Source organism: Miscanthus floridulus, chromosome 9 (genome assembly GCF_019320115.1).
Source record: "Miscanthus floridulus cultivar M001 chromosome 9, ASM1932011v1, whole genome shotgun sequence".
Taxonomy (NCBI): domain Eukaryota; kingdom Viridiplantae; phylum Streptophyta; class Magnoliopsida; order Poales; family Poaceae; genus Miscanthus; species Miscanthus floridulus.
This window is the reverse complement of record NC_089588.1, coordinates 99238591-99264490: the sequence shown is the minus strand read 5'-3', so window position 1 is coordinate 99264490 and position 25900 is coordinate 99238591. Positions and strand designations below refer to the sequence as shown.

General features: G+C 44.3%; 2 pseudogenes; one reads left to right on the top strand and one right to left on the bottom strand.

Annotated features, from left to right (window-relative positions):
* Positions 1-1867: 1867 nt before the first annotated feature.
* LOC136480383 (uncharacterized) lies at positions 1868-2579 on the top strand (annotated as a pseudogene).
* Positions 2580-24257: 21678 nt separating this feature from the next.
* Positions 24258-25062, bottom strand: LOC136482458 (probable glutathione S-transferase GSTU6; annotated as a pseudogene).
* Positions 25063-25900: the final 838 nt, after the last annotated feature.

The following is a 25900-nucleotide window of genomic DNA, read 5'->3' as shown; positions in this document are numbered from 1 at the left end:
AAGGAATCATGTTGACAACATGAGCCCAATCAACTGTCCCATTGAGGATCACAGAGTCTATGTCGAGGTACATCAGAGGCAAATTCGATAACCAAGAGATATCCGTGGAGTACAAGTCTGGATCACCCCATGGGACATCAAAAGTACTAGGTGAGAGGTCAAGGTAGTGCAAGTTTGAGAGATTGCCGAGCTGAGGTGGCACCCTCCCGGCCAAGGGCATGCCAGAGAGATTGAGATATCTCTGTTAGGTTGATCTCTTCCGACTTGGTCCAATGACCGAGTCGGGCCTTGATCCCGCGCCTTGATCAGGGGCGCCCAGCCGTACACTTGGCTGGTGGGCCCCCGTCGCGCAGCGCTATATAAAGGAGGTGGGGGCCGGGGGCTCGGAAAAAAACGAGGTTCGCCGCCGTCCAAAGAACCCCACCTACAACCCTAATCCGATCTAGAGGGGACGCTGACAGCGATGGGAAGCTCCGCCGCCACTAGACTGCAACGCCCCTATCGTTGCTGGACACCGCTCGCCCCTCCTTCAACCGCCGACTCATCGGCGTCCTCTTCATCGCCATGGCCAGCTCCTCCAACAAGCCCGTTGGTCTGACCCTCTGCACCCCCTCTCTCTCTTTCTAGTTCATGTCTACCACGATCTACTTGTATTACCCGCTAGATTTGCAACTAGGTGATCCTAAGTTCTAACAATGGTATCTGAGCCAGGTTAGCGTGTAGATCTAGTATGGGGAAGAAATTGAACAGAATGAAGGAGATGATTTGAATCGGATCAAACCCTAACCCTAGTAGAAAGGATGGAGAGGGGAGGCCTACCCGGGTTCCCTTGCCGCCGTCGCCACCGTCGTCGTGCGCGAAGATCCCGCCGCCGCGCAGGAGAACGAGCCGAGCCACACGGGCTCGGGCTCAGAGCACTGCCACAGGGGCTCGAGCTCAGGGCATCGCCACAAGGCTGCTCGACGGCGGCGCGCTCACCCTCGGGCGAACGCGCTTGCCGGCGAGGGGGCCTGCGGCGGCGCCGCCACCTTTTCCCCCGCCCGCCATGGGCGACCGCCGCTGCTCGCCTGCAACGCTGAGAGAGAAAGGGGAGGAGAAGAATGAATTAGGGTTCGGGGGAGGCGGCGGCGAGGCGCGTTTTGTTTGCCCGATCCGCGTGGACGACCGTCAGATCAAGATCGACGGCCGACAGATCTCGGGCCGAATGCGGCCCAGGCGGGTTTTGGGAATTCCTGGCCCAGGCCCAGGTTGTGGCCTTGGCGCGTGGGAGCGCGGGGCGTGCGACTGGGCCACAGGTCGTTTTACTGTTGGCCCAAATGAACAGTCACGTTGAAGCAGTTTTTTGAAGAATTTGACTCAATTTTGATCTCTATTCAATTTGAACCAACAGGATAATTTGTTTAGAGTGTAGATAAGTATACAGTGATGCTTCTGAATAAGTATTATCTTTCAAGAATTTTTTTTCATGTTTCCGCCCCTCTAATTAAATTAGAACCAACAAAAAAATTTAATTGGAGTAGTCATTTTTTGTTTAAGTTAAATTATGATATTGCTATTTTTCTGACCAATGTTGATGATAACAATATTATAAGTTTATTCATGAGTTTTTCATGCATTAATGTAGAATTAATGTAGAAGAATGTTGTATTTATGATATTGCTATTTTGTGACCAAAGTTGATGATAGCAATATTATAATTTTCATTTATGAGTTTTATGCATTAGTTCTATTTCTATCCAACTGTAACGTAGAGTTAATGTAGAAGCATATTGTATGTTTTAATTTTGACCAACGTTAAAGTACGGCATGCAATTATTATGTCAAATGTTTCTAACTTTCTCTGATACTGTTTTTAGGATACAACCCAATGATGTTTATCTCGTCCATTCCACCTCTCAATGCAAGCAACTATAATGTATGGCGAGAGAAGTTTGAGATCGCACTTGAGCTATCCGACAATGATCTAGCACTAACCTCTCCCCGTCCCACTGAGCCTGAGAACCCGGTGAGGGCAGAAAATGAGACTGATGCAGCTTTCGCTACGGGAGCGTGACCATGCTTTAGTGAGAATGAAGTACAATCTTGAACGTGCAAAGTGGGATAGTTCAAACTGCAAGTGTTTGATGGTGATTAAGAGCTCCATTGAGGACCCAATAAGGGGATCAATCCCAGAATGTACCACCACCTCTGAATATGTCAAGAAGGTGGAGAGTCAGTTTACTGGCTCTTCAAAGGCTTATACAAGCACTCTTATTAAGACGTTAGTATATGACAAATACACTGGTGGAGGGATAAGGGAGCACATACTGAGGATGAGCAACATGGCATCCAAGCTCAAACCAATGGATATGGGGCTCAAGGATGAGTTCCTAGTTCATTTAATTTTTGCATCTTTGCCCAAAGAGTATGAGACCTTTGTTGTTAATGACAACTTACAGCTAGATAAGTGGGACATTGAGAAGCTCATTGCCATGTGTGTGCAAGAAAAGGAGAGGCTTAAGAGCTCACATGGTGACTCCATCAACCATGTGAAGGAAAATAAAAAGAAGAACTTTAACAACAAGAACGCTAAACCATAAGGGAAACCTCAGTGGGACAATAGCTCCTCCTCTAAGCCACAAGGAAAGGCCCCACAAAATGATCACCATCATAAATCCAACCATGTTCAAGTAGACAAGGATACCTACAAATGGTGCAAGAAGAAGGGACACTACCAGAAAGATTATCCAGAGTTCCTGAAGCACCTAATGAGAAAAGATGAGGACATTATTACCTTTGTAGATGAGTCCTTGTATTTAAGTTATGCAAAATCTACTTGGTGGATTGATTCAGGTGCAACTATTCATGTTGCAAATTCATTATAGTGATTCCATACGAGGAGGACCCTACAAAGAGGAGAAAGACACATTAAGGTTGTAAATGGAGTCAAAGCTAAAGTTGAAGCCATTGGAGAACTCCTATTACAATTAAATGACGGCTTTGTACTTAAGCTTATAGATGTTATTTATGTACCCTCTTTGCGTAAAAACTTAATAAGTGTCTCACGTTTAGATGATGATGGAAATGTTTGCCATTTTGGTAATGGCCAATGTAAGATTATGTTTAATCATAAGTGTGTTGGTCTTGCCTTCCGACAAGACGAGCTTTATTTGTTATCACTTTGTAAGAATGTGAATGTTGTAAGCACTAAGAATGAGAATGTCTCCTCGTCTATGAATGCAAGAAATAAGCGGAAGAGAATTCATGATGTATCATCGAAATTATGGCACTGTCTTTTAGGCCATATTTCGAGGGGGAGAATAGAACGATTGATTAAGAAATCAATTCTTCTGCCATTAGAATTTTCAGACTTAGAACAATATATTGATTGCATTAAAGGAAAGTATATTAAGAAAATAAAGAAAGACGCCAAACGAAGCGCAAGAATTTTGGAAATAATTCACACAGATATCTATGGTCATTTTCCTATGAAAAGTGTGGATGGTTATGATTCATTTATAACATTCATAGATGATTATTCTCGTTATGACTATATTTATCCAATTAAGGAAAGATTAGAAGCATTGGATAAATTTAAGACATTTAAAGCTGAAGTAGAAAATTAGCACAATTTAAAGATTAAGATAGTAAGATCCGACCGTGGGGGGAGTACTATGGTCGACATACCCCATATGGTCAAGTTCCTGGACCTTTTGCAAAGTTCTTACAGAAAATGGCATAGTTGCCCAGTACTCTACACCGGGCGAGCCTCAGCAGAATGGAGTAGCTGAAAGATGCAACCGTACCTTAATGGATATAGTGAGAAGTATGATAAGTTACTCCACTTTACCGATAAGTTTATGGATGGAGGCGTTAAAAACCGACATTCACATTCTCAATCGAGTACCAAGCAAGATGGTGCCCAAAACACCATATGAATTGTGGACAGGAAGTGAACCCTCACTTAACCACTTACGTGTGTGGGGCTGTCCAACTGAGGCTAAAGTATTTAACTTAAACATTGGAAAGCTAGACTCCAAGACAGTAAGTTGCTATTTCATTGGCTATCTAGATAAGTCGAAAGATTATCATTTCTATTGTCCTGACAGACATACGAGGTTTGTAAAAACAAGACATGTTGTATTCTTAGAGGATGAGATGGTTAGGGGGAGCATGGTAGCGCGAGAAATGAATCTTGAGGAGAAGCAGGTATACGTGCCCACTCCGATGGTTCAAGAGCCATTTTTCTCGCTACCTGTTACTGCTGCACCAATAGTGCTAGCCACTGTAGTGACAACACCTGTTGTTAATTCTCCCATGGCGACAATAAATGAATATGAGGAACATGTCCTTTAGGATCCTATAGACCCATTGTTGCTCCTGAGGAAGAGCAACAACCGCCCCACATGGAACAAGTGCCAACTAATGAGGCCCCCAGAAGGCCTCAAAGAGCCAGAAAATCAGCTATTCCTGATGACTACGAAGTCTATGCTAGTGAAGAATTTCAAATGGAGGGTGATCCTACCTCATTTGAAGTGGAAGTGGCTTGAAGCCATGCAAGATGAAATGAAATCAATGAGCACCAATGGTGTTTGGGACTTAGAAAAAATTTCTAAAGGAGCCAAGACAGTAGGCTGTAAATGGGTTTAGAAAACTAAATATGACTCCAAAGGGAATATGGAGAGATTCAAAGCGTGACTTGTGGCGAAAGGTTTCACGCAAAAAAAGGAATAGATTTTAATGAGACATTTTCTCCAGTCTCATGCAAGGATTTTTTTAGAATCATAATGGCGTTAGTGGCACATTACGATTTAGAATTACATTAGATGGATGCTAAGACGACTTTCCTTAACGGGGATTTGGATGGAAATGTTTATATGGCACAACCAAAAGTTTTTGTCATAAAAGGAAAAGAACGTATGGGATGTCACCTGAAGAAATCCATTTACGAATTAAAACAAGCCTCTAGAGGGTGGTATTTAAAGTTTGATGGAACGATAAGAAAGTTTAGGTTTAAAGAGAATGTGGGGGACAATTGCGTTTATGCAAAGTTCAAGAATGGGAAATTCATTTTTCTAACCCTTTATGTGGATTACATCTTATTCGCTAGTAGTGATGTTAATCTATTATTGGAGACGAAGAAGTTCTTGTCCTCAAATTTTGATATGAAAGATCTCGGTGAAGCTTCATTCGTTTTAGGAATAGAGATTCACCGAGATAGAAGAAATGGGGTTTTAGGATTATCGCAAAAGGCATACTTAGAAAAGATTCTAAAGAAATATAGTATGCATGCGTGTAAGCCTTCACCTGCTCCCATAGTCAAGGGTGATAGTTTTAGGGAATTCCAATGTCTCAGGAACCATTATGAGATCGATCAAATGAAAGTGGTTCCATATGCTTCAGCTGTCGGAAGCTTACCATATGCTCAAGTATGTACACGCCCTGACTTAGCTTTTGTTACTGGGATACTTGGTAGATATCAGAGTAATCTAGGAATAAAACAATGGAGAATGGTAAAGAAAGCTTTGCGTTATGTGCAAGGCACAAAAGGCCTCATGCTAACGTACAGAAGATCTGATTCCCTACATATAGAGGGGTATTCAGATTCAGATTTTGTGGGAGATGTAGATTATAGAAAGTCCACATCAGGCTATGTATTTACTCTCGTAGGAGGAGCTATATCGTGAAAAAGCTCCAAGCAAACCGTCACTGCATCGTCCACGATGTATGCTGAGTTTGTAGCATGTTATGAGGCCACGGGGAAGGTGAACTGGCTAAATAAATTTATGCCCGTGTTGAAAGTGGTCGACGACATTCATAGGCCACTCAAGTTGTACTACGACAATGAGCCAGCAGTATGTTTTGCTCACAACAATAAGTCAAGTGGTGCTGCCAAACACATTAACATAAAGTTTTATGTTGTGAAAGACAAAGTTTGGGATCATTCTATTAGTCTCGAGCATGTAAGTACAAAGAAAATGCTTGCGGATCTGCTTACAAAAGCCTTACTGCCCAAGGTGTTCAGAGAACACTTAGCCGACATGTGTTTATGAGTAAGCCTATGATCCCTAGACAATAAGGGCCTAGTTGAGAATCTATTTCAAAATAGAGAGGTGTATTGTAGCTGTTAATCTAATGGTACTAACTGTTATGACATGGCACGCTCTATACACTAATCTATGATGAAATGAGATAAGTATTTTAAGTTTAAGTCATAAGTTGAGATCAAGTGGGAGAATGTTAGGTTGATCTCCTCCAACTTGGTCTAATGACCGAGTTGGCCCTTGATCCCGCGACCTGATCAGGGGCGTCCAGCCGTACATTTAGCTGGTGGGCCCCCGTTGTAACACCCTTGGTGTTACACCCTAAATCATGTACTAAAATATGTCATGAGCATCATGTTTATGTGTTAATGTATGTGATAGAATGTGTAGATAAATTTCTTGTAACTTAAAATGATCAATAAAAATGTTAAACAAAAGTTGATTCAATAGTTCACATGGGCCGTCCTTGCGTGGGCCGCGCTTATGGGCCACTGCGCGCGCTGTTACGCGTGGGCCACGTGTGTGGGCCGCGTTGGAGAATTCATTTTTCTTTTTCATAAGGAATTAAAAATAGTTTTCTAATTTAATTTTTGAGCTGATCTTTGGTAAATCATATAAAATCATGCAGGTGTCCAAAAATTGTGAAACAAATTAGTTAGTTCCTAAAATTGTGCTCTATCTATTAGTGTATTTAGTTCATATATATACATGTTGATACTAGGAGTTATTAAATCATTTGGGAGTGCTTAATATTATTAAGTTAATTATTGCAGGAATTCTTGTGGTAAATTGGTGATAACTTTAGTCCTAAAAATTTTATAGTAGCTTCATGGTATTATTATGTGCTCACTGTAATTTTTGTAGCTTTAGAATAGACTAAATATTAGGGTAGTTAAATGCACTTTGTTTCAAATATACATTAAATCATTAGTAGAAATAAATATATATCCTTCATTTGTAAAGCTAGGTGTTTGTTAGTTGAATCCAACACTTTGCTTGATGAAGATGATAGTTAGCTTAGTACCTTAGTTATTAGAGCTAGCTTAGTAGCTTAGTATGCGTATTCTTATTTTAAGAGTTGCTGTTGCATAAATGCTAAGTGTTGCATCATCATCGCATGCATGTAGAGAACGAGTTGGCGGAGATCATGACCACCGGCGATCGTGAGTTCGAGGAGATCGTCAAGGAGTACGAGGAGGAGATTCTCGTATAGGAGGAGGTCCTGGAGCCGCCACTGACTGACTCAGCTGACGCGCCTGCCCAAGGCTAGCCCCGGTGCATAACCCTTAATTTTGATAATCACTGAATATATATATGTGATATGCATTTACGTTACAGAAATTTTATGAAAACCACATGCATAGATATAACTGTCCTATGAGTCCTACTAGTATAGGTTCGAGTAGCTGCTATGCTTAGGTTTTCGGTAGCGTGAGTAACCTGCCGTTACTCATAATAGGTGATTATTATAATTACTCTCATGATAAAATGATGAAAGGAAAAATGGAGACAGGACAGGGATAAGGTATGGGTATTGGTGGGTGTAACATGTTGTGTCCTACGGCCAACGGGGCTTAGCTTGGTTACACTATTTTCCCTATTCATGTCGATTAAGGACCGTCCGTTGCTGTGGATGGTAGTCAGGTCACAGACTTATTATCCTGAGCACATACTTGCTTATGGGAGCGGGAAGGCTCGTTATGCTCTTGTCGTGGGTTCTAGCTCTTTTCGGACCGATTGATTGGAGGCAGGGAAAGGTGGAGGTCTAAGCACCATACTGAGACCGGGTCTCAAGTGTGGGGGTTTGGAGACCAAGTTTGGACAGGGACCTGGACCCCGTGACAGGAGTGGAATGGGTTGGTCTTGTTTGTGCCTGGGGTACAAACGGGGCGTGTTTTTCAAGATACCTAGCTAGGATACATTGGTTCACGAATCACCGTTTTCGTGAGATGGTACGACTTGGCTATGGTCTAGCACCGTAGTAAGAATTGAAAGATGAAAGATGGTGAAATAGTTCTAATTGCTCAACCCTTGCTTGAAAGTAGAACATGTGTTTACCTAGAATGGTTAGCGAATGAAGTAATCATGACTGCTAATAAAACTGGACTGTAAGGATGAACTATTAGTAATGCTTTTCGCAAACAAAAAGAAAACAACTAACCCATATTGCTTGTCAAACTCCTTGGAGTCGGGAAACTATTTCAACTAGTCGGGTAAGTCTTGTGAGTACATTGTGTACTCAGGATTTATTTTACCTCTATTGTAGGTGCAGCTTGAGGAGTAGCTCTTGTGTGGAGGATTTTTCTAGTGGGCACAAATGGATCCTTGTATCGTTTCTGCTAGATGTTTATTTTCATTCCGCTATTTAATTATCATACTCTGAACTCTGGTATTGTAATAAATAATTTCTAAGAACTCTTGTTGTATAAAATGGACTAAGTATTGTAAGCTCGTACGCATTATTGGATTCTAGATGTAAAACATGGATTGTTTCGAGTTCTCCCTTGGGGTGTGCTCGACGGAACTGTCCGAGGTAGCTAACTTTGCTTAGTGTCTAGCGGAAGACGAGTGCCTCCGAAAGTGTGTTATTTCGGGCAGTTCTGCCACTTGTGGTATCAGAGCCCCATAATGAATCTACGAGTTTAAAAACTATTTTCAAAACCTAAAATTTGACCAACAAAAGCTTTACAAAATGTAGGATGCGATAAATTACATAAATAAGTATAAGCCCTACTAATATGGTCTATGTAGGATAGTTGTACTGGTTTTATCTAATCAATCTTCTGCAGGTACACTAACTTATGCTGCATAAGAATCGTTTAGCGTACGGGAAGTGAGTGTTCGCTGTGCCAAAAATTATATACGAATGCCGCTATATTCTGGCTTGGGTGAACGAATAGGCCGATCCATGCATCATGAAAAGAGAATCTTACTTAAACTAAACTCCCCCACATGTATAATTTTTGGGTAGCAAATTGATAGAATAATAACTAAAGAGAAATGCTTTAACTCTTAAGGAAAAGTCTCGCTAGTATCCATTTATTGGGCCTTATCATCTCCTTAGCCTTTTGTTTGTAAATATGGAGGCCTTGTCCCTAATGGTGGGTTCCTATCTGTTTATAGATGAACCTAAGGTCTGGTTGCGGGAGCACAAGTGCTAGGATGGGCCATGGTCTTGGTGAAGACCAGGGCGAAAATGGTCAAGGCGATGATCATGACAATGCCAACGGGGAGAGCCACGATGCCCCATTCCTTTGTCCTCCTCCTCCACCACCACCACCGCCTCCGATGACCCATGTCGAGATGATGGCTGAGATGTTGGCTGCTCATCACGAGTCATCCCGTGCCCTAGAGATGCTGGCATAGGCTATTGGCTGCTTCACCCATGGAGGCCCCGGTGGCAATGGCGGGAACGGGGGTGGTACCCGCGGTCCTAAGAGGCCCTGTTCCTATTAGAACTTCTTGGGGACACACCCACCCACGTTCATGTCATATTCTAGAGCAGAAGTTTCAGCTGCTCAATGTGATTGATGAGCAGAAGGTGCGCTTTGCCGCATAGCAGCTTTTGGGATCTGCTAGTGCTTGGTGGGACACTTTCAACGCTATGCAACCTATGGACCACCATGTGACTTGGTGGGACTTTACCACTATTTTCCGTCAGTACTATATTCCTGTTGGTTTGCTGAATAGGAAGCTGTCTGAGTTTCTGGAGCTGAAGCAAGGAAGCATGACTGTGATGGAGTATGTGAACAAGTTCAACCATCTTGTACTGTATGCTGGGACTCATGTGGATACTGATAAGAAGATGGACTGTTTCAATCACAGTCTCTCTTGCATCTTGCAATCGAAGCTGTATACAGGGGGCTATCAGACCTTTGGTGCTTTGATGAAAGCTACCATTGCTATGGAGGGACTTTAACATGACTCTTAGGCTAAGTGGAAGCATAAAAGGATGATCACCGGGTCTTCTAGTCACCCACAGCCGTAGAAGGTACAAGTTGTGAGGAGGGTGTCCTATCACTCTCCGGGTGGACAGTCGTCTCGCTAGACTCAGCAGACTCACTAGGCACTGCCCACTTAGTACTGTGCACCTACTCAGCAGGTGCAACAGCCTTAGGGACAACAAGTTCTGCCTCACCAAGGATAGGGGAACAAGCCGGGTGCTTGTTTCAAGTGTGGCAATGAAGGCCACTATGCTCGTGAGTTTCCCCAGAACCAGTTTACTTAGTCTTCTCAGCCTTCAGCCAACTCTCGTCTGGTTAAGAGGACTATTATCAGGAAGAAGGTGCCTGTGAGCCACTTGAGATAGGTTAACTTCACTGAGGCTGAGGAGATACCGTAGGGAGAGCCCGTGATGGCTGGCATGTTCACCATTGATTCCCACCTAGCATATGTATTATTTGATTCTGGTGCATCATATTCATTCATGAGTATGGGGTTTGCACAAAGGCATAATATATCTACTATGGCTATTCCTATTGCCTATAGATTCAGAGCTCTGGGTGCGTAGTTGTGCGTTAACACTCAAATGGACACAATGAGACTAGTGCTAGCAACTCACTCTTATCGTCTTCGGTTCATGTTATTGCCTGGGCAAGGCATAGATGCAATTCTAGGAATGAACTGGTTAAGAAGTTATGGGGTAGTCCTGAACCTTAGGAAGAAAATTGTTGAGTTGAAGCTTCCTTCTTCTAAGGATAAAATGTCTCTCCTTATGCCTTCAGTCCCCACCTTGCCAGTGGTTGCTCATACTAAAGCTTCTCCTGATCTTGCCTCTATTCCTGTGGTCTATTAGTTTTCCCAAAGATCTACCTAGGTTACCACCGAATAGGGATGTGGAGTTTTCCATTGAGTTAGAACCTGGTACCGCTCCTATTTCACAGCGTCCCTACCGCATGGCTCCAAAGGAACTAGCAGAAATGAAGAAGCAACTAGAGGAATTGTTGGAGAAGGGATTCATCTGTCCTAGTTCTTCACCATGGGGTTGTCCAGATATTTTTGTGAAGAAGAAGGATGACACTCTTCAGATGTGTGTGGATTATCGCCCTCTCAATGCGGTAACCATTAAGAACAAGTATCCTTTACCTTGTATTGATACTTTGTTCGATCAGTTGGCTGGTGCCAAGATGTTTTCAAAGATTAATCATCGTTCTGGGTATCAACAAATTAAGATCCGGCCATAAGATATACCAAATACAACTTTCTCTACTTGGTATGGGCTTTATAAATACCTAGTCATGTCTTTTGGCCTCACCAATGCTCCTGCATTCTTCATGTATCTCATGAATTCGGTCTTCATGCCAGAGTTAGATAAGTTTGTAGTTGTGTTCATTGATGATATTTTGATATACTCCAAGAACAATGAAGAGCATGCATAACATCTTCGGATAGTACTGACTCGGTTAAGGGAACACAAGTTGTATGCCAAATCCAGCAAGTGTGAGTTTTGGTTGGATCGAGTGCAGTTTTTGGGACATGTCCTGACACCTAAAGGCATCTCTATGGATCCTAGCAAGGTGCAGGACGTGTTAAATTAGAAATCTCCAAAGTCAGTGCATCAGATTTGTCAGTTCCTTGGTCTTGCTGGGTATTATCGACGCTTCATCCCTGATTTTTTAAAAAATAGTTCAACCAATGTCCAAGTTGCTCTAGAAGGATGTCAAATTTGTATGGAGTCTAGCTTGTGAAGAAGCTTTCCAAGCTCTAAAGAAGTTCCTTACCTCTGCTCCTATTCTTTCCCAACCAGATATTGATAGGCCGTTTGATGTGTATTGTGGTGCCTCTAAGACTGGACTGGGATGTGTGCTTATGCAAGGCGGACGTGTGATCGCTTATGCTTCACGTCAGCTAAAAAGCACGAGTTGAATTATTCCACCCATGATTTAGAGCTGGCTGCAGTGGTGCATGCTCTAAAAATTTGGAGGCATTACCTGTTGGAAAATAAAGTATACATTTTTATGAATCACAAGAGTCTCAAATATATTTTCACTCAGTCTGAGTTGAATATGAGGCAACGGAGGTGGCTTGAGTTAATCAAAGATTATAACTTAGAAGTTCATTATCACCCTGGAAAAGCTAATGTGGTGGCTAATGCCTTAAGTCAGAAGTCGCATCAAGTTGAAGAAGAATCTTTATCTCTCAACCATTCTAAGGTGTTAGCCCATATTGCTCGTCTCGGATCTACTTGAGCAAATTATTATAGAACAAAGGCAAGATGCTTTGGAAATTCCGCATATCAAGAAGTTAATTGCCGAAGGGCGTGATCCTCAATTTAGTGTTGATGATCAAGGTGTAGTGAAGTTCAAGAACTGATTGGTGGTTCCCTCAAGTGATGAGCTTAGGGGAAAATTTTTGGATGAAGCTCACAACTCCAAATTATCCATTCATTCGGGAAGTAACAAGATGTATCATGATTTGCGTCACTTGTATTGGTGGCCAAATATGAAACATGATATTACCAAATACATCTCAGAATGTGACATTTGTGGAAGGGTTAAGGCAGACCATATGCGTACGTCTGGATTTTTACAACCCTTGCCTATCCCTATTTGGAAATGGGAGGATATTTCCATGGACTTTGTTGTGGGTTTGCCCCGCACGACAAAGGGGTATGACTCTATTTAGGTCATTGTGGATTGCCTTACCAAGTCTGCTCATTTCCTCCTAGTGGATACAAGGTATTCAGCCAAGAAGTATGCCAAGTTGTATTTTGATTGGATTGTAACCTTACATGGGGTTCCTCTTACCATTGTTTCGGATAGAGGGCCAGTCTTTGTCTCTCATTTCTGGGAGCAACTCCAGAAATGTCTTGGTACTCGTCTCCTCAGAAGTTTAGCTTATCATCCGCAAACTGATGGTCAAACAGAAAGAGTCAATCAGGTACTGGAGGATATGTTGAGGGCTTACGTCATCTCTTTTCTAGAAAAGTGGGACGAATGCTTGACTCTAGCTGAGTTTTCTTATAACAATAGCTATCAAGAAAACATTCGTATGGCACCTTTTGAGGCCCTGTATGGCAAGAAATGTAGGACATCTCTTAACTGGGTTGAAGTGGGTGACTGTGGTTACTTTGGACCTGATTTTATCAAAGAAGCAAGAGAACAGGTCAGTGTTATTCAGAGTCATTTGAAAGCGGCTCAGAACCGTCAGAAAGCTTATGCGGACAAGAGGAGAAGACCCTTGCATTTTGAAGTTGGTGACCATGTGTACCTAAAGGTATCCCCGATGAGAGGTGTGCATCGGTTCAGAGTCCATGGAAAGTTAGCTCCTCGTTATGTCGGACCTTATAAGATTTTGGAGCGATGTGGTGCGGTTGCTTATCGTCTCCATCTTCTTAATATTTTGTTAGCAGTACATAATGTCTTTCATGTTTCCCAATTAAAGAAGTGTTTACAAGTTCCTGAGGAAGTGGTGGAAATTGAAGGACTCCCTCTCCATCCTAATCTTTCTTATATTGAGCATATTGTCAAAATCTTGGATGAAAAAGAGAGAGTTACTAGAAACAAAGTGGTGAAATTTTATAAAGTCTAGTGGCAAAATCATTCGGCGGACGAAGCAACTTGGGAACAGGAGAGTTATATTCAGGAGCATTATTCCCTTCTTCTCCCAGGTGTGCCAAGGTAATAGTTTATGTTAAAAGCTTGGTCTTACCTTTTTCCTACACTAGGCACTCACATGAAATCTCGGGACAAGATTTTGTTTATGGGGGGAGAGTTGTAACACCCTCGGTGTCACACCCTAAATTATGTACTAAAACGTGTCATGAGCATCATGTTTATGTGTAATGCATGTGATAGAATGTGTAGATAAATTTCTTGTAACTTAAAATGATCAATAAAAATATCAAACAAAAGTTGATTCAATAGTTCATGTATATCAAGTAGGGTTTAAAACCAATTTTTATTAAGCAAAATACTACAGAACATGTGTGTGATACTTAAATAAAGTTCGAAGTACAAACTTTGTAGATGACAGTGAAATACTTGCTGTCGAAAAATGATATTACTAGCTAATATTTCTACTAGCTTAGAAATTGCAAATTGAAATCAAGTTCAGCTCAAAAACTTAGAAAACTTACAAGTTTATCAACAACTAGACATTGCTATGCTTAGCAAATTATTTGGAGAGATTGGGTTAAGGGGTGGTGTAGTGTTATAGCTCGATTTAGTAGTCTCATGTGCCATCTTGAGCATGGTGAAGATGGTTTAGGTCCAGAAGCAATCGTTTAGTTTTTATAGGCACTTTAAAATTCGTGCACGACACGGTTTCGGGCTGGTTGGCCGCATGGGCGCGGTCACCATGCTCGGGCGTTCGGCATCGCCACGCTGACTGTCCCATGCGCATGCACACTGCCGCGCATGGCCGGCCATAGCTGCTCTAGCCTAGGCTGTGGCCTGGCCACCGCTGGCTCCTAGTGCGCGGAGCCACCGCTGCTGCTTGCGTAGCCAGGCAGTGCTACTGCTGGCCCCGCCACGCTGCCGCACTGTGACTCGCCCTGTGCCGCAGCTGTTGCCGGTGCCATCGCCTCGCCATCATGTTCGTGCCTCACTCTGCATCTCTGTGCCACTGCCGGCCCAGTGCATTGCCATCTCTGCCACGCACACGTGGTCAGGCTCGCCATCGCCTTGTCATTAATGGCACTGTGGCACACGGCCATGCCGGTCACAAACGCGCGCACCTGTCTGCTAGCGCCTATGTGTGGGCCACCATGATCATGTTGACCACGTCCTGCCAAGGCGAGGATGAGCCAAGCCCACCCATCGCGCCCCGTCTCTCCCTTTCTCTCTTTCTCCCTCTACCGCCGCCGCCGAGCCGCGCCATAAAATTACCCTGCGAACGATCACCTCTATTCAATTCATCGTATCCACGGCTTCACCATCATGTCCTCTCGCTGCCCGACCCTACCCAGCCTTGATGCGCGCACGGCCAAGCTCCAATTTTGGAGTTTCGCCGCTGCCGTGTTGATAAGGCCGCGTCTGGCTATGGGCAGCCCTCCTACCGTCCCTCCTGAACCAATTCGCCTGCACCACTAGCTTTGCCTTGTCTCCCTCTCCACCTTGCGCACACCAGCGAAACTGTTACCACCTCCCCGTCGTCGCTGGCATGACCGTGCCGCCGCGGTGCGTCGTCGCACGGCTCAGCTACACATGGTCCAGGGTAGCCTCCTGATGCTCACACACTAACCAATTAGGCCTGTAGCTACCCCAGCCCATCGAAACAGTGGCGCCGCTGTCATAGATGGCCACGCGCCGCTGCAGCCTTCCCCAGCCAGTCATGTCACCCTGCACCCCCGCTTAGTGTAGCCGCTCGGGTCAGAGATGGTGATTGCCTCGTTAGGTGGGCCCACATAGGTCCCAAGTGGCCGGCGTAGGCGCCTAGTGACGCCGCTCGCCGCGCCGTCGTTCATAGAGTCACTAGGGGTGCGCGCGGGTGAATTAGGGGAAGGCCAGGGGGTTAAGTGAGAAGTTCTGAGAGAGGAGAAAATAGTGTTAGTACTTAATTGTAAATTGGGAGGAGTTCGAGGTCTCTTTTGCAAAGTCTTCGACGCGTGCAAGATTCCCCAGCGCGAGCCATCTTCGCGTGGGCTGGCCTTGCGTGGGCCGTGCCTATGGGCCACTGTGCGCGCTGTTACGCGTGGGCCGCGCCAGAGAATTCATTTTTCTTTTTCATAAGGAATTAGAAATAGTTTTCTAATTTAATTTTTGAGATAATCTTTGATAAATCATATAAAATCATGCAGGTGTCCAAAAATTATGAAACAAATTTAGTTAGTTCCTAAAATTATGCTCTATCTGTTAGTGTATTTAGTTCATATATATACTTGTTGATACTAGGAGGTATTAAATCATTTGGGAGTGCTTAATATTATTAAGTTAATTATTGTGGTAAATTGGTGATAGCTTTAGTCCTAAAAATTTTATAGTAGCTTTATGGTATTATTATGTGCTCACTGTAATTTTTGTAGCTTTAGAATGGACTAAACGTTAGGGTAGTTAAATGCTCTTTGTTTCAAATATACATTAAATCATTAGTAGAAATAAATATATATCCTTCATTTGTAAAGCTAGGTGTTTGTTAGTTGAATCCAACACTTTGCTTGATGAAGATGATAGTTAGCTTAGGACCTTAGTTATTAGAGCTAGCTTAGTATGCGTATTCTTATTTTAAGAGTTGCTATTGCATAAATGCTAAGTGTTGCATCATCATCGCATGCATGTAGAGAACGAGTTGGTGGAGATCATGACCACCGGCGATCATGAGTTCGAGGAGATCATCGAGGAGTATGAGGAGGAGATTCTTGTGCAGGAGGAGGTCCCGAAGCTGCCACTGATTGACTCAACTGACAACGCGCCTGCCCAAGGCAAGCCTCGGTGCATAACCCTTATTTTTGATAATCACTGAATATATATATGTGATTTGCATTTACGTTACAGGAATTTTATGAAAACCACATGCATAGATATAACTGTCCTATGAGTCCTACTAATACAGGTTCGAGTAGCTGCTATGCTTAGGTTTTCGGTAGCGTGAGTAACCTACCATTACTCACAATAGGTGATTATTATAATTACTCTCATGATAAAATGATGAAAGAAAAAATAGAGACATGGTAGGGATATGGTATGGATAATGGTGGGTGTAACAGGTTGTGTCCCACGGCCAATGGGACTTAGCTTGGTTACACTATTTTCCCTGTTCGTGTTGATTAAGGATCGTCTGTTGCTGTGGATGGTAGTCAGGTCACAGACTTATTATCCTGAGCACATAGTTGCTTATGGGAGCGAGAAGGCTCGTTACGCTCTTGTCATGGGTTCCAGCTCTTTTCAGACCGACTGATTGGAGGCAGGAAAAGGTAGAGGTCTAAGCACCATACTAAGACCGGGTCTCAAGTGTGGGGGCTTGGAGTCTAAGTTTGGACGGGGACCTAGACCCCGTGATAGGAGTGGAATGGGTTGGTCTTGTTTGTGCCTAGGGTACAAACGGGGCGTGTGTTTTGGGGTACCCAGCTGGGATACATTGGTTCACGAATCGTCATTTTCGTGAGATGGTACGACTTGGCTATGGTCTAGCACCGTAGTAAGAACTGAAAGATGAAAGATGGTGATATGGTTTTGATTGCTCAACCCTTGCTTGAAAGTGGAACAGGTGTTTACCTAGAATGATTAGCTAATGAAGTAATCATGACTGCTAATAAAACTGGACTGTAAGGATGAACTATTAGTAATGCTTTTTGCAAATAAAAAGAAAACAGTGAACCCATATTGCCTGTCATACTCCTTAGAGTCGGGAAACTATTCCCACTAGTCGGGTAAGTCTTGCGAGTACATTGTGTACTCAGGGTTTATTTTATCCCTATTGCAGGTGCAGCTTGAGGAGTAGCTCTTGTGTGGAGGATTCTTCTGGTAGGCACAGATGGATCCTTATATCGTTTCCGCTAAATGTTTATTCTCGTTCTACTATTTAATTATCGCACTCTGAACTCTGGTATTGTAATAAATAATTTCCTAGAACTCTTGTTGTATGAAATGGACTAAGTATTGTAAGCTCGTACTCATTATTGGATTCTAGATGTAAAACGTGGATTGTTTCGAGTTGTCCCTTGGGGTGTGCTTGATGGAACTGTCCGAGGTAGCTAACTTTCGGGGTGCTTAGTGTCTAGCGGAAGACGAGCGCCTCCGAAAATGTGTTATTTCGGACGCTTCTGCCACTGGTGGTATCAGATGCCAATAATGAGTCTACGAGTTTAAAAACTATTTTCAAAACATAAAATTTGACCAACAAAAGCTTTACGAAATGTAGGTTGCGATAAATTACATAAATAAGTATAAGCCCTAGTAATATGATCTATGTAGGATAGTGGCACTGGTTTTATCTAATCAATCTTCTGCAGGTACACTAACTTACACTGCGTAAGAATCGTTTAGCGTACGGGAAGTAAGTGTGCGCTGTGCCAAAAATTATATACGAATGCCGCTATATTCCGGCTTGAGTGAACAAATAGGCCGATCCATGCATCATGAAAAGAGAATCTTGCTTAAACTAAACTTCCCCACACGTATAATTTTTGGGTAGTAAATTGATAGGATAATAAATAAAGAGAAATACTTTAACTCTTAAGGAAAAGTCTCGCTAGTAATCATTTATTAGGCCTTATCATCTCCTTAGCGTTTTGTTTCTAAATATGGAGGCCTTGTCCCTAATGGTGGGTTCCTATCTGTTTATAGATGAACCTAAGGTCTGGTCACGGGAGCACCAGTGCTAGGATGGGCCGTGGTCTTGGTGAAGACTAGGACGAAAATGGTCATGGTGATGATCATGACAATGCCAACGGGGAGAGCCATGAGGCCCCATTCCTTTGTCCTCCTCCTCCGCCACCACCACCGCCTCCAATGATCCATGCTGAGATGATGGCTAAGATGTTGGCTACTCGTCGTGAGTCAGCCCATGCCCTGAAGATGCTGGCATAGGCTATTGGTGGCTTCGCCCGTGGAGGCCTCGGTGGCAATGGCGGGAACGGGGGTGGTGCTCGTGGTCCAGAGAGGCCCTGTTCCTATCAAAACTTCTTGGGGACACTCCTGCCCACGTTCACGCCGACTGCTGAGCCTCTGGACGTAGAGCATTTGCTTCGTATTCTAGAGCAGAAGTTTTAGCTGCTCAATGTGACTGATGAGCAGAAGGCGCGCTTTGCCGCGCAGCAGCTTCTGGGATCTGCTAGTGCAAGTTGGAGGAGGAGATTCCTACCTCGGTGGGTATGCAGCTGCTGAGGAATTGCCTTGCCAGAAGGCACCGCTGCTGTTCTAGGGTAGCAGACTGGAGCATCGCCGCCGCCGCCATAGGCTAGAGTGGGGACGAATGGATGGACATGCACCTTCGATGGGAACCGCGGGTCTGGATTCTACTAGTTATGTGCGCCTCATCGTGCGCCACTCGTGCGAGCGAATTTCCAAGGTGACTCACTGACGGATGGACCATGGTATTGTGAGAGCCCACATGCAGAGAGGGGGGCTTAGGTTCTGGGTGCGTCAGCCAACAGGCCAACAACACGCGGCCCGTGGCCCGGGTGCAGCATTATATTTTCACTGGCCAGTGGCCCCCGGGGCGCATGGACCCACGGCTAGTGAGACGGGTGTAGAACCAAGGCGTGCGTGGTCTCCACGATGGGTCTCTGGCTCGTTGCTTTCCCCCCTTCCTCTTTCACTGAATATTTAACTAATTGCCACCCATACGATGGTCACCTTTATGTTTGTCGGTTTATTGTGACAACTACGTAATTACCATCGAAAATAGTAACTATACAATGACAACATGTCAAATCCCCTTAGGATGAGATTCCTAGCTCATGGTAGATTATTGTGTGATGGTGCAATTTTTTCAAGTTCGGTGTTGTGCACATATTCTGAATTTGATTGTTAAAGCTAGTTTGGAATTAATTGATACTGTTGTTGACAAGATTCACCAAGGAGTTCAATATATCCATTGTTCTAGTATCCGTAGGCATAAGTTTTACACTTATGCTTAAAATATATTTCATTTGGATACTAAAAAAGAAGCTATGTCTTGACATGCAATTGCGTTGGAATTCAACTTTTAGAATGCTTGAAAATGCATTGTTCTATAAGGGAGTTCTGAAGCATTATGCGTTGAGGGATGCAACCTTCTTGGCTCATTTCATCTTTCTAAACCTGAATGGAAGAAGGTATCAATCATGTACATGTTTTGATTTTTTTTAGATTAATACTTGTTCTCAGTTTAATATTATCATATCACATGTTTTAAATATGCGAATTTGGTTTTGATTTCAAACTGCACCTGCAGAAGCTACTGAACTTGGTGATAATGATGAGGTCATGGCTGTTGATTAGAACTTCAGGTGGTTTCCTTAAACTCAAAAGTTTAGATGTTCACATGCAAGTCAAAAAAAAATTACACTATATTGTTTTGCAAGGTTCTAATATTCTCCGGTCCTTTTGGTGAAGCTTGCAGCTGGAGAAGTGTTCTACCTTTTGTTGATAGACAAGAATCTTTTGGTTATGGATAAATAGAGATTTAGAAGGTCCATGCCTCTGCGAAGTAGCTCATGTCTGAAAAGTAGAGCTACATGCTTTGGGTAACATGAATTAGGCAGCAACTTGGAGAAATGTAGAGCCTATTTGGTTTCCTAGTTGAAGCCTGACTAGGATTGGAGCCTGGTTAGGCTAGTCCTGTTCCCAGCAAGCCAATATGGGCTTGTTTGTTTGGGTTGCTATCCCTGACCTGGTTTCGATAAGAGTTTGTTTGTTTGCTTTGTCTTGCATAGAATCACCACATCTTTAGCCTAGTAAGGTTACCCCTTTTAATCATTCTATCAAACAGGTGGTTACCTCTTCATCGCCTGCACGCGTGAAAGTAGGATAAAAGCTCCCAGCAGTGAGCGAGCTCAAGCATGGTGTAGATCTTGGAGCGGGCTCTGCTCACCGTTGAGGACCGCCGTGCTCGCCACCCTGTCACTCCTCGACAGCCCCATGCCAACGTCCATGTCCGGTCAGTTGGAGAAGGAGAACGGTGGGGATGGAGGTGCACGCGAATCCGTCTAGTCCGTTGGAGAAGGAGCTAGGTGTGGAGGTGTGGGCGGAGCAGTTACCCTCCTCGCGCCGGACATGCGTGGTGGCTGGCGGGGGCTCGGGTGGTGCTCGCATGGTGGCCGACGGGGGCTCCGGCCAAGTGTGCTTGTTGTAGATCCTGCGGGAGCTCCGGTGGACTGGTGGCCGGCGGGAGCTCGGGGTGCATCTTGCATGGCGGTCTCTGTCGCGCTCGGGCAGTACTTGACCGCGCCGCCGGAGCTCCATGGCTGGCTTGCACCGTCGCCCGCCTTGCGTCATCACACACCAAGCATTGGGAGGTGACGGTAATGCCAATCGGGTGCTCGCCAAGCCAGGCTTGCTGGAAACAGACGCCCGTCGCGTTTCTAGCTAGCCAGGCTGCGGGCTAGTCGGTAGCCCGGCGAGGACTGGCTAAAGGCCCTAAACAGGCAACCAAACAGTCTCAAGTTGGCTTCCTGGAGCCTGATTAGAGTTGGCCAACCAACTAAACAGACTTCGTAATAGTTGTCTACGTTTATTTGTTTGAACTTTAATTTGCTAGACTGCCAGGACTCTGCAATTTGCATAATGCAGCTTCATTGGATTATATTAAATCTAAGTTCGATTAAGCTATTCTCTGGTATTCTACTATTTGGTTCACGGATTGATGTATATTGCCTTTTAGTCTTGTCTGCGTACCTGTGATTGAAATCTGAGACTATCGGCAAGCCAGCTATGGTCATTTTTATATTCATGTACAACATGTAGACATGTAGCTTTTTTGAGAATTACACGGTACAACGTTGACACCCACAACTTACACGTACACTCACCTCTATGAACACACGTACGTAAACCATACCCCTATGAACACCTCCGAAGGACTGAGACGGCAAATCTTGAGATTCACGAAGTCACCACAGGCGTCTCGCTATTGACGGGGACATCGCCTACCACTGAAAGCATAGCGCCGTTAAATCCTGGAATAAATTCAGAAAAAATACGAGCACCCATGCCAAATCGAGGATTTAAGACCCAAGTCGATAGGTTCCACCATAAGTAACACAGCCAGCTGATCTATGATATGCCATGTCGTGTTTGTTTGGGCTAGTGGGACGGGCTTGGGCTATATTCCATATTTCATCATGGGACTTGGCCTGGTCTGGCCTGACCAGCTTAGTGGGCGGGCTTAGACACAAGTCTACAAGCCAGAAGGACCCGGGCTTTTAGTCGGCCTGGCCTGCCGAGAAATGCTCATTTCTACTCGGCGCCATTCGCGATGATCGAGAGGTCACCCTGATTCGGCCATGCCCATGCACGATGACTTTCTTCGGTGCTTGCTAGATCATGCGTCTAATTTCAGGTCCTGTTCGTTTGTAAACTTGTAGGGGATTAAATCCCCTCTATCCCTTCCAACCCCTTTGGTCTGAGGATGAAACATACAAGGCCTTGTTTCTTTTTTTTCCCGTAGCCATGGCCGTGGGATCTAGGACGTACTACATGTTATTGATAGCATGTTGATCGGACTTAGCTATTGGGATTTGCATATTCTCCGTGACAATGGTAGATTTTGCTTTGCACCGGTTTTCTTTTATGATTAATTTTAAAATCATTTGAGTATATTATAATAATATATATTATGATGTATCTAATCATACTAATTTGGTGTCATTAATCTTATTTCTTTTTTTATAAATTTGGTTAAACTAAACAAATTTAACTTAAATAACTTTGGAAATTGATTTATTCAGGGACAGCAAGGTAGTAGTTATCATCAATATGCACCTGCAAATGTTTTTTATTTGTCTTTATATTATGGGCGCCATCTTTAATTTCCCCATAGGCCCTCAAAACCATAGGACAACATATGTGCGGTAGGGCGCATGCAGCCATACATGCTAACATAGCTAAATTGAAAATCTATCCAGGGCAGGGGACCAACGCCCACCCTGTTGCTCATACGTAGTCTTGATGATACTCCACTGGCGTTTCTACATAGTCGGACGATACTAATTATAATAGATAACGAGAGCTTCTACTATCAAATAAGCACCAAAATAAGTCCATCAAGATTCAAACAATTTCAAGCTAGACAATATGATTTTAGAAGAAACCAGAAACTCTAGTTCCATAATTTTCTGGGGTAAAGTAAATTTTTTAGGGATTTTCTAAGATTAAACTAGATTTTAGAATTTTCAATTGCATTATTTTTCCATGTAAAAATATTTGGATAATTTTTTGATTTTTTTTATATTTTTTATATTTTTAAAAATATTTCTAGTATGATTTACCTCCTGATCTTTTAGTTTAGTCCGTGATCTTTTAGCTTAGTCCAAATTACCCCTGACGTGGCGCCATATCAGCAAAACCACCATCAAAACCAACTAAGGTGCAAAACCAATCGGTTTTAAAAGTTGAGGAGGTCAAAAACAGGTTTTGTAGTCCAGGGAGAAAAAAATGAACGACTCTAATAGTTGAGGAAGGTAAATTGAACTTTTTTCTTCTTTTATCCGATCATTTTACACTCGACACAAATCCACTCTTTTTTTATTTATTATAATTAATAAAGACTCAAATCCATGACATCATCTACTTACCATATCATCGAAGTTGTCTTCAAAACCATTTCTATGGATTATATAGATGGTTTTCAATACTTTGAGGGATATAAAATACTGTGTTTTCTATATGACAGTGAAGTTAACAAACACTAAGGCCTTGTTTCCTTCTATTGTCATCTGCATACGCCTTGTAGCGTTCTTGAGCTGCTCTTAATCCCACCCATGGACTATATAAGGTGAGGTGGGGAAGCCCCCGTACATACTTAGCTAGACAAACATATCAACATTCCTATAATCTTTGAGCGTATGAGATAAGAGATCGATTCTCCACTTGATGTAGGTCGTGCCGTCGTCAGGCTCCACCGAGTCGATCACATTGCCACCGGCAACTCCTCGACCATGACTGCTCGGACACACCATCATCAAACTTTACCCAAATCGTCACTAGGTATGCTTGTGCTTTTTCGCTTTAGGGGGTTGGTTTACAAGAACTACTTTTATAACTTCTTGTTATACCCATGGATTGGCTAGTTCCTATTTGGAAGGTTGTAATTTCTTAACCGCGGCGGTTTCCACGCCTGCCAATAGTTTAGCACACTTTTTGTTGCTACTATGGGGACCGGAAGCACAGGGGGGTTTTTATCTTTGGTGTCAATTAGGTGGTCTTTGGACTTTTGTCGCTCTCTATGGAGCTTTTACATTAATAGGTTTCATGCTACATCAATTTGAACTTGTTTGGTCTGTTCAATTGCAGCCTTATAATGCAATTCCATTCTCTGGTCCAATCGCTGTTTTTGTTTCCGTATTCCTTATTTATCCATTGGGACAATCTGGTTGGTTCTTTGCCGGAAGAAGACAACTACTTCAAGATTAGAACCTTAATTATTTTTGGATAGAATTTAAATTCTAGTAAATTCTAGTTGTCTTGGGACAGAGGGAGTATGACTTGAATAAGAAAAATGCTTATAAATACCTTACATTTTAAAACCAATGGAGTATACATGTGTAACACCGTACAGGTACTTTATTTTTATGAACATAGAATTTGTAATTAAACAAACCTGTTCTAACTATTATTCGATCAATTATATATTGGAGTCAGCCTAGCCAATAAGCTAAGGTAGGAGCGGCAGGCCAAGGAACGCCCGCCTGGCCTTGTTATACTCCACAAGCCTCTCCACGTCCGGAATCAGCCCCTTCGCAGCGTCCAGCGCGCAGAACCGCTCTGCCCACGCCGCCAGCAGCGGCGTCCTTGTGGCGTCGACGGCCTTCACGCCGCAGATGGCCTCGGTGGCGTACAGCCACCCAAGGAAGCCGCCAAGCACGACGTCCACCAGCCCGTCGGTGTCCCCTCCGAAGAAAGCCTTCCCCTTGGAGCACTCCTCGAACGCCTGCTCCAGTGTCTCGAGCATCGCGACGACCTGCCTCGCCGCCTCCACCCTCTCCTCGGCCGTCTTGCCACTGAAAACCGGTAGCCACGTGCTGAACAACTGTATGCCATGCAGCATGCATCGATGTTATATATATATATATATATATATATATCTGTGTGATTGAGACCTGTCTGCTAGTACACGTACCTTGTCGCCGACGTAGGAGGCCCAGAAGCGAGCAACCGCGCGGTCGTAAGGGTCAGAGGGAAGGATGGGAGGGCCGGCGGCGGCGGGGAAAGCCTCGTCGACGTACTGCAGGATGATCTGAGACTCGCAGACGGGCTTGCCGTCGTGGATGAGCACGTACCTTCTTGAACACAGGGTTCGACTTGAGGAGAAGCTCGCTCGTGTCGTAGAGGCTCTCTTCGGTGTAAGAGTAGGTGAGGCCTTTCAGGTTCAGCGCGATGCGCACCCTGATAACGAACGGGCTCGCCCACAACCCCAGCAGCGTAAGCCCTTCACCATCACCGGAGGCTTCTGCTGCCATATGCTACCTACGGCTTCGCCTGATACCTTTGAACTGGCCTTTTTTTTTTGAGAGAGAGAGCTGAGAACTGACCCTTGTTTAGAGTGTGAGCCGTGGTGGTCATGCGTGTGAGCATGTATATATATATATATATATATAGACACACACACATACACGCACGGGGACTAGTTCTTGACTTCCGAGACCTGAGAGTAGCAAATTCTGTTTCGTTCTCACGCGACACAGCTTGAAACAGGTGCAGCCCATATGTGGGTCCTGTGTTTTGGTTGGTTACCGTTCGTCACCGATGACGTACGCCTTGATCTGGATTTTACAGGTCTTCGAGCTTCTCCGGCAACACCCCTACTATACCCCCTATCCCCAATATAGTAGTGCAGGTAAAATAAAAAAACCAACTCCAGCGGACCCCATCGAAGCCCCACAGTTTTGTTGGCCTCCTATTTTCGCGCTTCCACTACCCATTCCTGTTGGCCCCTCACTGGACTAGCCAAATATTGTCTTTTACCCGCGACTGCTCCTCACATTGCGGCGTGCCTTCTTCCCTGCGACTGCTCCCGACGCGGTGGCTTCTTCCCCCGACACGGCGGCCTGCCCCGGACGCGCGGCCCTGCCCAGCGAGGCAAGCCCCGGTGACGCGGCCTACCCTGGGCGGCACGGCCCTGCCCAGCGAGGCCAAACCCCCATCGCGCGGCCAGCCCCCACGGCGCGGCCAGCCCCGGGTCGCCTCTGCTCCACCGCAGATGCCTCACCTTCTCGCTGCCAGCGAACGTCCCCGATGTCTATGGCGATAAGAACATGAGCGAGGATGGTTTTGGGTGGCCTGCTTTAGGTACTGTTG